The 13672-nt window shown below is 43.9% G+C and overlaps 1 protein-coding gene across 2 annotated transcripts in view; it reads left to right on the top strand.

Moving 5' to 3' along the window:
- Positions 1-13672, top strand: part of AGMO (alkylglycerol monooxygenase) — a 744553-nt gene that overhangs the window by 47112 nt on the left and 683769 nt on the right. The window lies entirely within an intron of this gene.

Raw genomic sequence — 13672 nt, 5'->3', positions numbered from 1 at the left:
AAGGTAAGCCTGAAAGCAATGATTATCCATCTTCAGTGTGACCCTAGCATTCACTGTAACCAATGAAATGAGCATATAACCTACTGAACAAAAGTCTTGCCCCAACCCTCATTTCCTTGCAACAGTTGGGTTCCCCGAAAGATAAGAGACAGTACATTTCTATAATCAAGTGTGGCATTTAATAGCGATTCTAGTATAGATGGGTGAAGATTAGCAAGAGCATACGTAGAACAGCAACTTTCAGAACAAGCACTTTAATGAATGATAAATGCCATGCAATTTGGACATTCATAATGATTATAATCATACCAGAGAAGATGTTGACCAAAAATCAGAGGATGCAAAAATCATGCAACGTTTACTGAAACTGTGTTATGCTCCAGAGGTTGCCTTTGTGGCTGAACACCATTCAATTTTCGGTCACTAACAGACATTCAATCCGACATAGATTGCAGGGCCCTAGTACAGAAGTAGTGCACAAGCTGATGGCGGACATCTAGAAACATCTGTTTGTCTTGCGCACAAGGGTTGCAAGACAAGCCTAGTAGCGTGGTAAATAAACCCATATTTGGTTTCATATAATTTTGACTGAGTGGTAGGCTAGTGGGAACCATGATGGACACCACATTGCATGTTTATATTTACTGTGAACTTAGCTATAAAACAATGAAGTGTAGGACCAGGAATGGGATGAAGAAAGAGGATCAATGATGAGTAGAGAACCAGTGGCCTGGGGGAAAGTCCAGAGAGGAGATTGGCAAAAAGGTAGGGAGGAGAGATACTGTGACCCATTCTTTAAAAGTGAGGTGTTTAGGAAGTCACACACTAGTGAGATGTTGCTTGAAGATCTGAGCATTGACATCTTTAATGCTGCAGGGGGCTCACCGGGATGGCATTTCATATCCTTTTGACATAGCAGAAGTCATGATACCTGATTTTCTCCTTCCTGCATATCCTGAAATGCAGTCTGGTAGGGATATTGCTGCAGGTTAGGCAAAATCCTCCTTGCGGAGCCTATTCACAAAGTTATGTTTGGCCATCAAAATCCATTCATCGCCAAAAATACCATACCTCCATTTATGTCTACCAAGATGTTACAAAGGGCATTCCTAGCTGATGTAAATGAATTTACTACTGCAATTATTTCAGCAACCAGTGTAGAGCAATCCACAATTGTAAATCCCTCTCAACAGGTTGTAAGTGGGAATTGCAGGCAATGGTTTCCTTTGAAAGTTTAGGAATGTCTAGAAACATGTACAGTTCTGGGCGAACCCAACCACCAAACTAACCACTTCCTATGCTGGAAATGTTCAGAGGTTTACTCCTGCCAACGGCTGAAGTGACTCCTCTTCTTTTATGAAAACGGTAACAGATCACCACTAGATTCTGTGGGGGCATAGAGTGAAGGCTTTTTCAAAAGGGGAAAACGGTTCTCCCAAGAAGAGAAATATTTACATTTAATAGAAGGCTACTTTTTTCCCTGTAGAGAATTATGTGTTATGTTGAATTCCACACAGAGATAAGTATGACTTTATGGGACATGTCACATGACATTCTCCATTGAAGGCCTGGAATACTGTGCCTAGTAGAGCTTTCCAGTCTTACTACCAGGAATTTTGGTGAATAGTGAAAAGTAGTAGAGCTACACATGGACATGGGCTTAATTCGAATAGGACAAATGTCCTACCTTTTTGAGGAATTTGGGCGTATGTCTTGAGTTTGGATGGCAGTTATGATGGAGGGTCATAATTTACGACCTTTTAAACGATGCATCAGGTCTTGCAGAGGAGGTTGGTTATCAATAGGAGCTAATGGAGATTTATGAATGTAGGTGTTATTTCTCTGGGATTTTAGTGACCTTGATGAGGGTTCCTGCAGTATGGGGACACTTTTCAGAGGCAACAGGTAGGTTCCTGGGATTCTGTCAAGTCGGACATTACCTCCATGGAGGTTAGAGAAGACTATGTCTTGTGCCGGCATTCTGAATTCTTTCTTTTTAAATGAATGGGTTTGCATTATACAGTAAGGGTAATGGAGTTCTTGATTTTGTTAGTGCATATCTTCTGAAGGTGAATTTGCTCCGATATATATCTCAAGGCGTTTGGTGCTGTTGACGAGTTGTTGACAGAATTTGGGTAATTAAGTCCAGCCACCTGGAACTATGCTTCTTATAGGCATTAGTGAAGAGAACACATTTGATCTTTGGTAGATTCCACCTGGGATAAGCAGTGGACATCCGGTCCGGCTTTGTTGTGAGGTGGGTTTAAAGTTTGATGAGCCTGAGATTTGATGTGACCCTTAAGGAAAGCTGTGTATTATTTGTATAATTGTGAAATATGTCATTGTGAGGTTCCATGTGTAATATGAATATTATTTGTAGTAAAATGGAGCCAGGTGGAATGCCTCATGTAATAGCAATGGGATAGGTTCTGGCAGAACTGATCAGCCCATTTGGGATCTGTTTATCAAGTATGATCACAACTGCAATAGGAATGTGTCTTTAAAATGCATTTGATGCCATAAGTCTTTATCACGGGTCTGTGACCAATAGTTGTGAATGCCAAAGTGAGTCTGAGAAGAAAGAGAAGGTAGGGATCACCTTTTTCTTTGATTTTCTTGGTGCCAGCCATCACTTGAACAAATCCTGCCTTGATGCTGCATCATTGCCTGTAGCTGGACTGGCAGGACTGTCAAAGATTTTCTCTTAATGTGGAGCTGATTGATAATAATTTTATAATATATTCATGAGGATTGAAAGATTCATGACTTGGTGGTAGCTGCTATATGCACTGTTGTGTCAGTTTTGTTCATGATTGATGTTGGGACAATATTATGTTCTTAGGATCTAATATCCAACAATACATCCTTTCGTAAGATCTGGAGTAAACAATTTGACTCACAGGTATGATGTTCATTTGCAGCTTGAGCACAGCACCGACATCACTGTTCAAATGTTCCAGGATAAATAGTTCTATTAAAGATTTTTGTAGTATAACTTGTATCAGTCAGTATCTATAGCTGAGTTATAAATATCAATTAAGTATGTTTGCTTTATTGAAAGCACTTGGCCATTTAAATAACTTGCAGAGTTGAGCCTGTTTCCCTTTATTAACACAGAATCATCCACAAGCTGTTGTGGCATATTATAATGCAACATTAGATTTAAAAGTGCTCTACACACACAGAATGTTTCAGAGTCATCTCCTTCCATGTTAGGGATTAAGCAGCATTATGGTGAAACTGAATTAACAGAATTAAAATTAAGACAAAGGATTTTAATGGAGAACCATTGGCAATTATCTTCCAAAGACCCCATCAAGATAATTAGCTAATGTTTAAAACATCAGCTGCTATTTGAACCATATCTCTCCAAAATTAAATGTTGCCCCTAAATCGATGCACTTACCTTCCGCTACAATTAAATAGAAACACAAAAAAGAATGTCATACACAAACGAAATCACAGAGATCACATGTTGCAAAACAGACAAATGGAGATCTGAAAGAGGAATATCAAATGCTCCAATCCATTTTTAGAGTTTCTAAATATTCATGATATATTACAACAGGCTTCCCTTAAACTAGCTGTTCTCTTTACATACTCTGGCCTGATTCACAAAGGTGACTTACACTTTTGAGCAATGTACAGTCTTTTTGTAAGTTTACTATGTTTTGCCTATTCACAAAATTTGAGTGTAAGTTACTACTAAAAAAGTCCTGAAGCACAGGAGACCAGTGACTGGTATTGCAGCACCATTCCATTGAAACAATAGAGGTAAGGAATTAAAATAAGACACCATAGGAAATAATGTTATTTTACATTAAATTATTTAGAATAGTTAAACATATACATAAATATAATTTAATGTAAAGAAATTTGAATATATTACACATTTATTATTTATTTATACAATATTTTAATATCCTATTTTGAATGTAAAAAGTATTATAACATTACATTTAGTCAACACTGTAAATCACAAAGCTAACTTACACTTTTGAGTAGTTTAAATATATGAGTAAGTTTACTACCCTTGAATTATTTTTTGAAAGTCATGTGAGCTACGGCAAAGTAGGCTCTCGCCAAGGGCCCAAGTCTTGCAAGGGGCCCCCTGATAGAGCCAGCTATGTTCTGCAGAGAGTCTTGCCCTGATGGCCTTGAATGATTTTCAAACAGATTGTTATAAATAGCGTTATTCTATCATTTATTTTTAATGTATGCGGGTCTATTACAGACATTTTGCAGACAAAATATGTTTGTTTCATGCAACATCCATATAAAACACTTTTTTAGATGAATACTGGACATCACATATGAGAAATGAGAGAGTGTGACAGAGATTATTTGCAGTAATATTAGTGTGCTATTGCTGTGTTACAATACTGAAAACACACATCACTATCCCTGAATATCACATGTACACATATTAAGAATTTGACCAAAGAGGGCATGAAAGAGCTGAAACAGGATCATAATATCAGAGCTGTTCGAACAGGGGCCCTCAAAATACATTTGGCCGAGGGCCCCAAAATCCTTAAAGCATCCCTGCTATTAAGGACTGGGAGAAGGCACAAACAATCTCCAAGAAAGTCCCATCCTTGCGAGATAACGATGGCTGATTTGGTCTACTTTGAGCTTTTCCAACAAAGGGGGTCATTAGGATGGCCACCCTATCGGGAAACGAGACCACCCGCAATAAGGGCGGGGGTCCCGTGGGGGCAATTAGGATGCGCCCGCCACAGTGGCAAGTGCATCCTGCATTCCTGTCATTGTGGCGGGCGGAAAAAACACAGTTGATGGACAGAATGTAGAACAATGTCATACATTCACCCCAGTACAAGGATCTGGGCCTAAATCCATCGTTTTTTTGCACTCCACACCACCCGGGTTAGACACTGGCTATATGCAAATCAGCTCTGACCCTGTGCCTCATGGGAACAATCCAGTCCGAACTACCAAGCCATGTCTTTCCCAGACCGGAATCAAACATCCAAGGACCGGTTTCTGGCTATCAGCCTTCATTCAGCCTGTATAGCTTGACTCCAGTGGTGTGGAGAGCCTGGGACTCACGTCTGAGCATACCCAGCCCACTCGGGTTGAAAATTGCAAAAAACACAGTTGATGGACAGAATGTAGAACAATGTCATACATTCACCCCAGTACAAGGATCTGGGCCTAAATCCATCTTTTTTTGCACTCCACACCACCCTGGGTTAGACACTGGCAATATGCAAATCAGCTCTGACCCTGTGCCTCATGGGAACAGTCCAGTCCGAACTACCAAGCCATGTCTTTCCCAGACCAGAATCAAGCATCCAAGGACCGGTTTCTGGCTATCAGCCTTCATTCAGCCTGGATAGCTTGACTCCAGTGGTGTGGAGAGCCTGGGACTCACGTCTGAGCATACCCAGCCCACTCGGGGTGAAAATTGCAAAAAACACAGTTGATGGACAGAATGTAGAACAATGTCATACATTCACCCCAGTACAAGGATCTGGGCCTAAATCCTTCTTTTTTTGCACCCCACACCACCCTGGGTAAGACACTGGCTATATGCAAATCAGCTCTGACCCTGTGCCTTATGGGAACAGTCCAGTCCGAACTACCAAGCCATGTCTTTCCCAGACCGGAATCAAGCATCCAAGGACCGGTTTCTGGCTATCAGCCTTCATTCAGCCTGGATAGCTTGACTCCAGTGGTGTGGAGAGCCTGGGACTCACGTCTGAGCATACCCAGCCCACTCGGGGTGAAAATTGCAAAATACACAGTTGATGGACAGAATGTAGAACAATGTCATACATTCACCCCAGTACAAGGATCTGGGCCTAAATCCATCGTTTTTTTGCACTCCACACCACCCTGGGTTAGACACTGGCTATATGCAAATCAGCTCTGACCCTGTGCCTCATGGGAACAGTCCAGTCCGAACTACCAAGCCATGTCTTTCCCAGACCGGAATCAAGCATCCAAGGACCGGTTTCTGGCTATCAGCCTTCATTCAGCCTGGATAGCTTGATTCCAGTGGTGTGGAGATCCTGGGACTCACGTCTGAGCATACCCAGCCCACTTGGGGTGAAAATTGCAAAAAACACAGTTGATGGACAGAATGTAGAACAATGTCATACATTCACCCCAGTACAATGATCTGGGCCTAAATCAATCGTTTTTTTGCACTCCACACCACCCTGGGTTAGACACTGGCTATATGCAAATCAGCTCTGACCCTGTGCCTCATGGGAACAGTCCAGTCCGAACTACCAAGCCATGTCTTTCCCAGACCGGAATCAAGCATCCAAGGACCGGTTTCTGGCTATCAGCCTTCATTCAGCCTGGATAGCTTGACATGGCGGGCGGTGCACTCAGCACAATGCCAGGAAGGTATGTTGTGCACTTCCATGCGGTGCCTGCCATGTTGTGCATGGAACTGCAGGGGGATACCATAGGTACCCCCCATGTGCACTCCCACCCCCTGGAGTACCTGGGGGCCCGCAACAGGCCCCAGCAGACTATTTCCGCATGCCTTTCCGTGGCGGCATGGCATCTTTCCGCACCCATGTTAATATGGCTGGCGGTGTCTAACAGACATTGCCACTATATTAAACCCTTTTCCTCCCGGTCAACTCGTTGACCGGACGGAAAAGCGGCGGACGGACTTTCCATCCGCCGCGTTGGCTGTGTTACAATACTGAAAACACACATCACTATCCCTGAATATCACATGTACACATATTAAGAATTTGACCAAAGAGGGCATGAAAGAGCTGAAACAGGATCATAATATCAGAGCTGTTCGAACAGGGGCCCCCAAAATACATTTGGCCCAGGGCCCCCAGAATCCTTAAAGCGTCCCTGCTATTAAGGACTGGGAGAAAGCACAAACAATCTCCAAGAAAGTCCCATCCTTGCGAGCTAACGATGGCTGATTTGGACTTCTTTGAGCTTTTCCAACAAAGGGGGTCATTAGGATGGCGGGGAACGGGACCACCCGCAATAAGGCCGGGGGTCATGTGGGGGCAATTAGGACTCACAACACCATTTTGGAGCGCCATTTCGCGCCAATCCGTCGCACAGCATTATCGTGCCTCCTCTGGCAATTCATCTACCGAATGTACACCTTCATTTAATCCATCTTGTTAATCTTTTCTCATAGTTCATAATTAATTTTTTCGCACATTTTGCATATTCCTCAAGCGGAGTGTTCATGCCATTATCCAGGTTTCTAGTGTTCCCACCGTGACCATCCGGACCTCTCAGTAAAAACACGACTAAAGCATTCTTCGTTCAGGGCAGTGTTTATTATTAAAAACCCAATGCATTTCGTGCATCATTGCACTTCTTCAGGGGTCCCTATAGACAAAAACAATAAACAATAATCAGTTGTGGAGTTCTTATCTTTTACGCATGTGCACAAAAACAGACACTTAGTCACAAAGAGCCACTCTAACCGATCTATCAATTAAACAATTCTTTCCTCTTCAGTTACAAACTACATATAAATTACCCTCGCTGCCACCTTTTGATGTGCTTGATGCTGGACTTGCTTATTACGATCTCATAAAATTCCTGTTGTCAAGGCAATCATGACGGTAGGCTACCGCTAAACATTTCCCCTCTTCCCAATAAACTCGGAAACCTTGCACTCGGCTTCTAGTGCTTCTTAACTCGTTCTTGAAAAAACATATTTAATTACTTGTATCACATATGTCAAAACCCTGCAAGTTAAATAAATTGACCTGAAACGCTAAATTCTTTACGTTCTAGACATTGCGCTCTGTTCACATACCTGCACTGAACTCGTCTAAAAGCACCTTCCATCTGTCTAGCGGCTGCGGCTCTTGATAATCATCCACCCTAGAATCTGCTGCCTTCAAACCTTCCTAATTAGCCCGCCCACTTCTCATAACAGTTTGAAACTTCGTGCTCTTTCTGCATTGCGATTACTCACGCCCTGTTCCATTGTTTTAACAAACTCCATTTCCCACAAACCAATATACAAAAACGTCTGATTTGCAGTCATAGTTTCATTTTATAACGTAACCAACGTTTTTTTTTGCATAAAATGTCATTTGTCCTCTTCTTCATAAAATAAACTCTGTCCTTCCTGAATCACGATGATAAGTTCGAGCGAGTGGAATACTGCAATCATTTTTATTCTTTATATTTATCTCAATCTTGTGGGTGCAATCCCGATAGTAGGGCATTATTTGTGAATAAACAGTAGTGGGAGACGGGATGCACACCTGTGTTTTCACATTTTCAACATTTAAACCATCATTTACTCTATTTCTTTCTTTTAGCGTGCAGACTTCTGAGTGCAATGCCCAAACGCACTTTTGTAAACACACTACCATTTTGGAGCGCCATTTCGCGCCAATCCGTCGCACAGCATTATCGTGCCTCCTCTGGCAATTCATCTACCGAATGTACACCTTCATTTAATCCATCTTGTTAATCTTTTCTCATAGTTCATAATTAATTTTTTCGCACATTTTGCATATTCCTCAAGCGGAGTGTTCATGCCATTATCCAGGTTTCTAGTGTTCCCACCGTGACCATCCGGACCTCTCAGTAAAAACACGACTAAAGCATTCTTCGTTCAGGGCAGTGTTTATTATTAAAAACCCAATGCATTTCGTGCATCATTGCACTTCTTCAGGGGTCCCTATAGACAAAAACAATAAACAATAATCAGTTGTGGAGTTCTTATCTTTTACGCATGTGCACAAAAACAGACACTTAGTCACAAAGAGCCACTCTAACCGATCTATCAATTAAACAATTCTTTCCTCTTCAGTTACAAACTACATATAAATTACCCTCGCTGCCACCTTTTGATGTGCTTGATGCTGGACTTGCTTATTACGATCTCATAAAATTCCTGTTGTCAAGGCAATCATGACGGTAGGCTACCGCTAAACATTTCCCCTCTTCCCAATAAACTCGGAAACCTTGCACTCGGCTTCTAGTGCTTCTTAACTCGTTCTTGAAAAAACATATTTAATTACTTGTATCACATATGTCAAAACCCTGCAAGTTAAATAAATTGACCTGAAACGCTAAATTCTTTACGTTCTAGACATTGCGCTCTGTTCACATACCTGCACTGAACTCGTCTAAAAGCACCTTCCATCTGTCTAGCGGCTGCGGCTCTTGATAATCATCCACCCTAGAATCTGCTGCCTTCAAACCTTCCTAATTAGCCCGCCCACTTCTCATAACAGCTTGAAACTTCGCGCTCTTTCTGCATTACTCACGCCCTGTTCCATTGTGTTAACAAACTCCATTTCCCACAAACCAATATACAAAAACGTCTGATTTGCAGTCATAGTTTCATTTTATAACGTAACCAACGTTTTTTTTTGCATAAAATGTCAATTGTCCTCTTCTTCATAAAATAAACTCTGTCCTTCCTGAATCACGATGATAAGTTCGAGCGAGTGGAATACTGCAATCATTTTTATTCTCTATATTTATCTCAATCTTGTGGGTGCAATCCCGATAGTAGGGCATTATTTGTGAATAAACAGTAATGGGAGACGGGATGCACACCTGTGTTTTCACATTTTCAACATTTAAACCATCATTTACTCTATTTCTTTCTTTTAGCGTGCAGACTTCTGAGTGCAATGCCCAAACGCACTTTTGTAAACACAACACCATTTTGGAGCGCCATTTCGCCACCACCCGCCACAATGCCAGGAAGGTATGTTGTGCACTTCCATGCACAACATGGGAGGCACCAACATCGTCAAAGAGTTTACCAACCCCACTGCCCACTCCAACGACATCACCCCCTCTCAAACCCTTTGCGACTCACTAGCTTCGTTCTTCCACGACAAAATCGCAAACATCCACAACAGCTTCGACAACCAACCCGATGACCAACCCACCCAACCCTCTGCCGTACCTTCACCCCCCTTGAACATCCTTAATGACTGGAACCCAATCTCCACTGAGGACACCATCCGCCTGATGAACTCCATCCACTCAGGATCCCCCACAGACCCATGCCCTCACCACATCTTCAACAAAGCAGACTCCATCATAGCACCACACCTCCGAAACGTCATCAACTGCTCCCTCAACTCCGGCACCTTCCCAGAAAACTGGAAACACGCCGAACTCAGCGCCCTTCTGAAAAAGCCCACAGCTGACCCCACCGAACTCAAAAACTACCGCCCCATCTCGCTCCTTCCATTCCCGGCCAAAGTCATCGAGAAAGCTGTCAACAATCAACTCGCCGCCTTCCTCGAAGCCAACAAATCCCTCGATTCCTCACAGTCCGGCTTCCGAGCCAAACACAGTACTGAGACCGCACTCATCGCAGCAACAGACGACATCCGAACTCTACTGGACAATGGAGATACAGTCGCCCTCATCCTCCTCAACCTCTCCGCAGCCTTCGACACAGTCTGTCATAACACCCTGATACAACGACTCAGAAACATCGGAATCCAAGGAAAAGCACTGGAATGGATCACCTCATTCCTTACCGGAAGAACTCAGAGAGTACGCCTCCCACCATTCAAGTCAGAGGCCACTGAAGTCATCTGCGGCATGCCACAAGGATCTTCACTCAGCCCCACCCTCTTCAACGTATACATGAGCCCCCTCGCGGCAATCGCACGCCAACACAACCTCAACATCATCTCCTACGCTGATGACACACAACTGATCCTCTCTCTCACCAAAGACCCTAACACCGCTAAAACCAACCTACATGAAGGAATGAAAGAGGTAGCCGAATGGATGAAGCATAGCCGTCTGAAACTGAATTCAGACAAAACAGAAGTCCTTATCTTAGGTACCTCCCCCTCCGCCTGGGACAACACTTGGTGGCCAGAGGCCCTTGGGAAAGCACCCATCCCGACGGATCACGCACGGAATCTAGGCGTCATCCTGGATTCCTCACTCTCGATGACCAGACAAGTCAACGCCGTCTCTTCATCTTGCTTCAACACTCTTCGCATGCTCAAAAAAACATTTCGCTGGATCCCCACCGAAACTAGAAAAACGGTCACCCACGCACTGGTTACAAGCCGCCTGGACTACGGAAACACCCTCTACGCCGGCACCACCGCAAAACTCCAGAAAAAACTCCAACGCATCCAGAACGCATCAGCCAGACTCATTTTAGACATCCCGCGTAAAGAACACATTTCTGGTCACCTGAAAAACCTCCACTGGCTGCCCATCAATAAGAGGATAACTTTCCGCCTCCTCACCCACGCACACAATGCTCTTTACGAACTTGGACCCGAATGCCTCAATACACGTCTTTCCTTCTACACCCCCCCCCCGCCAGCTGCGCTCTTCCAACCAAGCCCCCGCGTCAACAAAACCACTATGGGAGGAAGGTCATTCTCCTACCTAGCGGCCAAAACCTGGAACTCACTTCCCATGCACCTTCGCCTCACTCAAAACCACCTAGCATTCAGAAAGCAACTTAAAACCTGGATTTTCGAGAAGTAATTCCCCACCCCCCTTCAAGCGCCTTGAGACCCTCTGGGTATGTAGCGCGCTATATAAATTTATTGACTTGACTTGACTTGACCTCGCTGTGCCTGCCATGTTGTGCCTGGAACTGCAAAGGGATACCATAGGTACCCCCCCATGTGCACCCCCCACCCCCCAGAGTACCTGGGGGCCCGCAACGGGCCCCAGCAGTCTATTTCCGCATGCCTTTCCGCACCCATGTTAATATGGCTGGTGGTGTCTAACAGACATTGCCACCATAATAAACCCTTTTCCGCACGGTCAGCTCGTTGACCGGGCGGAAAAGCGGCAGAAGGTCTTTCCGTCCGCTGCGGTCCCCCCGCCATAGTAATATGGCGGGGGAAATGGGTGGCGGGCGGGGTCGGATCACGGGCAGATCGCTACCGCCATGCGGGCAGTGGCAATCCGCCCGTCATCCTAATGGGCCCCAAAATTTGAAGTTGCTGTGGGACCAGATGGACATAAGTATCTGACCCATAGACACCCAGGCATAGTGGGCCTTTTGGGGTCAGTCATTTTTAAGCAGTATTCTTAACTGCCAAGGGTTTACCAAGAAAAACTTACCGCTGTTTTCATACCCTTGGAATTTTATCACACTATCGCGTTTGCACGTACATGAATTACCCTCCGTTACCCTTCCCCACACACCCTCATGCAACATCCGGCATTTCCTCAAAAAGATCTCCGACAAAGTGACCCTTCGGGGGTCCCGTAGGGAATTGCAGCGCCGTCCCTACGAGGAGCAAAATGCCCGATGATGAAGCATGGCATCCTTCGGGGTGTGTGAGGGCAGCAGAGGATGTTGAATGCCTTTCCCTCTCATATTAGGGTACTTTATACCTAGGATTACCTTTCCCTTATCCTTCCTTGGTTTTAATGCATGGGTGACTGTTTGCACCCTGATACACCGGTGACTTTTGCACCCTTGTATAGGAACTTTGTCTCCTTTTTGTTATCATCCTAGAGCCATGCCAATAGGGCTTTCACGGTGAGGTCAGGACGATTGAGCAGTGCCTAAATCTAAATTTGGTCATTGGAAAATATACAATCGCCCGATCTTCCCCAGTCTATCTGGCCTTTATGGACCTATTGTCCGCTTTTGATTTAGTTAATAGGTCCAAATTGTGGACCATTTTACTGGCCTATGGGCTGGACGAGCCTTTGGTTCATTTTTTGGCGCATCTTCACAAAGATCTCAAGGCTCAGGTTAGGATTGGTAGTGGCGGTGAGGTCTGGGCAGGGGTGTCAGACAGGGATGTGTTCTGGCACCCCTGCTTTTTATTATCTACATTAATGGTCTGAACACTTCCCTGAAAGCCTTGACAGTAGATGTCCCTAGAATTAATGGGATGCAGCTGCCGGCACTGTTATACGCAGATGATGCGGTCTTAATTGGCTGCACTCCGAACTCTCTGCGTACTTTAGTAAAATCCTTTGTAAACTACATGGACAGCTTAGATTTAAGAGTTAATTAAAAAAAATCTTACATAATGTCATGTGGCCCTGGAAAGCGGAAGCTCAATTCAATTTGTGTAGGCAGCCAAAAACTGAAAACCACTAGCAATTTTCCCTATCTTGGGGTGGTCTTTGCTGCGAACGGCTCCTGGACTGAGCATTTGGCTCACTCCAGGAGCAAGTTCTCAAAGGCCATCAATTCAATTCTTAGTCTCCCACGTCCAAGAAACACAGGTGCTATATTAGCCATTTTAAAATTTTTAAAATTACAATGTGTCCCTGTCGCCACTTATGGGTCTGAGATCTGGGGCAATGTGAATACATACTCAATTCAGCGAGAGGAGAATAGGTTTTGTAGAAACCTGTTGGGCGTCCCAATTTCTACCCCCCAATATATTTGCCACAGGGAACTTAATTAACATTTTATTAACAATTTTATTAACGCTCGCCCAGCTCTTTTTTGGTTATCAGTTTGGAGGAACCAAGCTGTGTCTTTAACTAGAGGAATTATTAGTGACTGTATTAAATGTGAGAGAGGAATGGATATTCCATTGTTATCGGGAGTCTATCATAGTCTGTGCAGTGTTAATAAAGGCAGTCTTTTTCTAAATCCAAGTACAGCCGAAACACTACACAAAAATTAGCTAAAAAGCGCACTCTATGCACTTTATAACACAGAAAGGATCTGTATGGAATCAAAGAAATCCTTTGCATTAAGTTA

Source organism: Lissotriton helveticus, chromosome 10 (genome assembly GCF_964261635.1).
Source record: "Lissotriton helveticus chromosome 10, aLisHel1.1, whole genome shotgun sequence".
Lineage (NCBI taxonomy): Eukaryota > Metazoa > Chordata > Amphibia > Caudata > Salamandridae > Lissotriton > Lissotriton helveticus.
The sequence above is the reverse complement of the archived record's forward strand: the minus strand, read 5'-3'. Positions and strand labels throughout refer to the sequence as shown.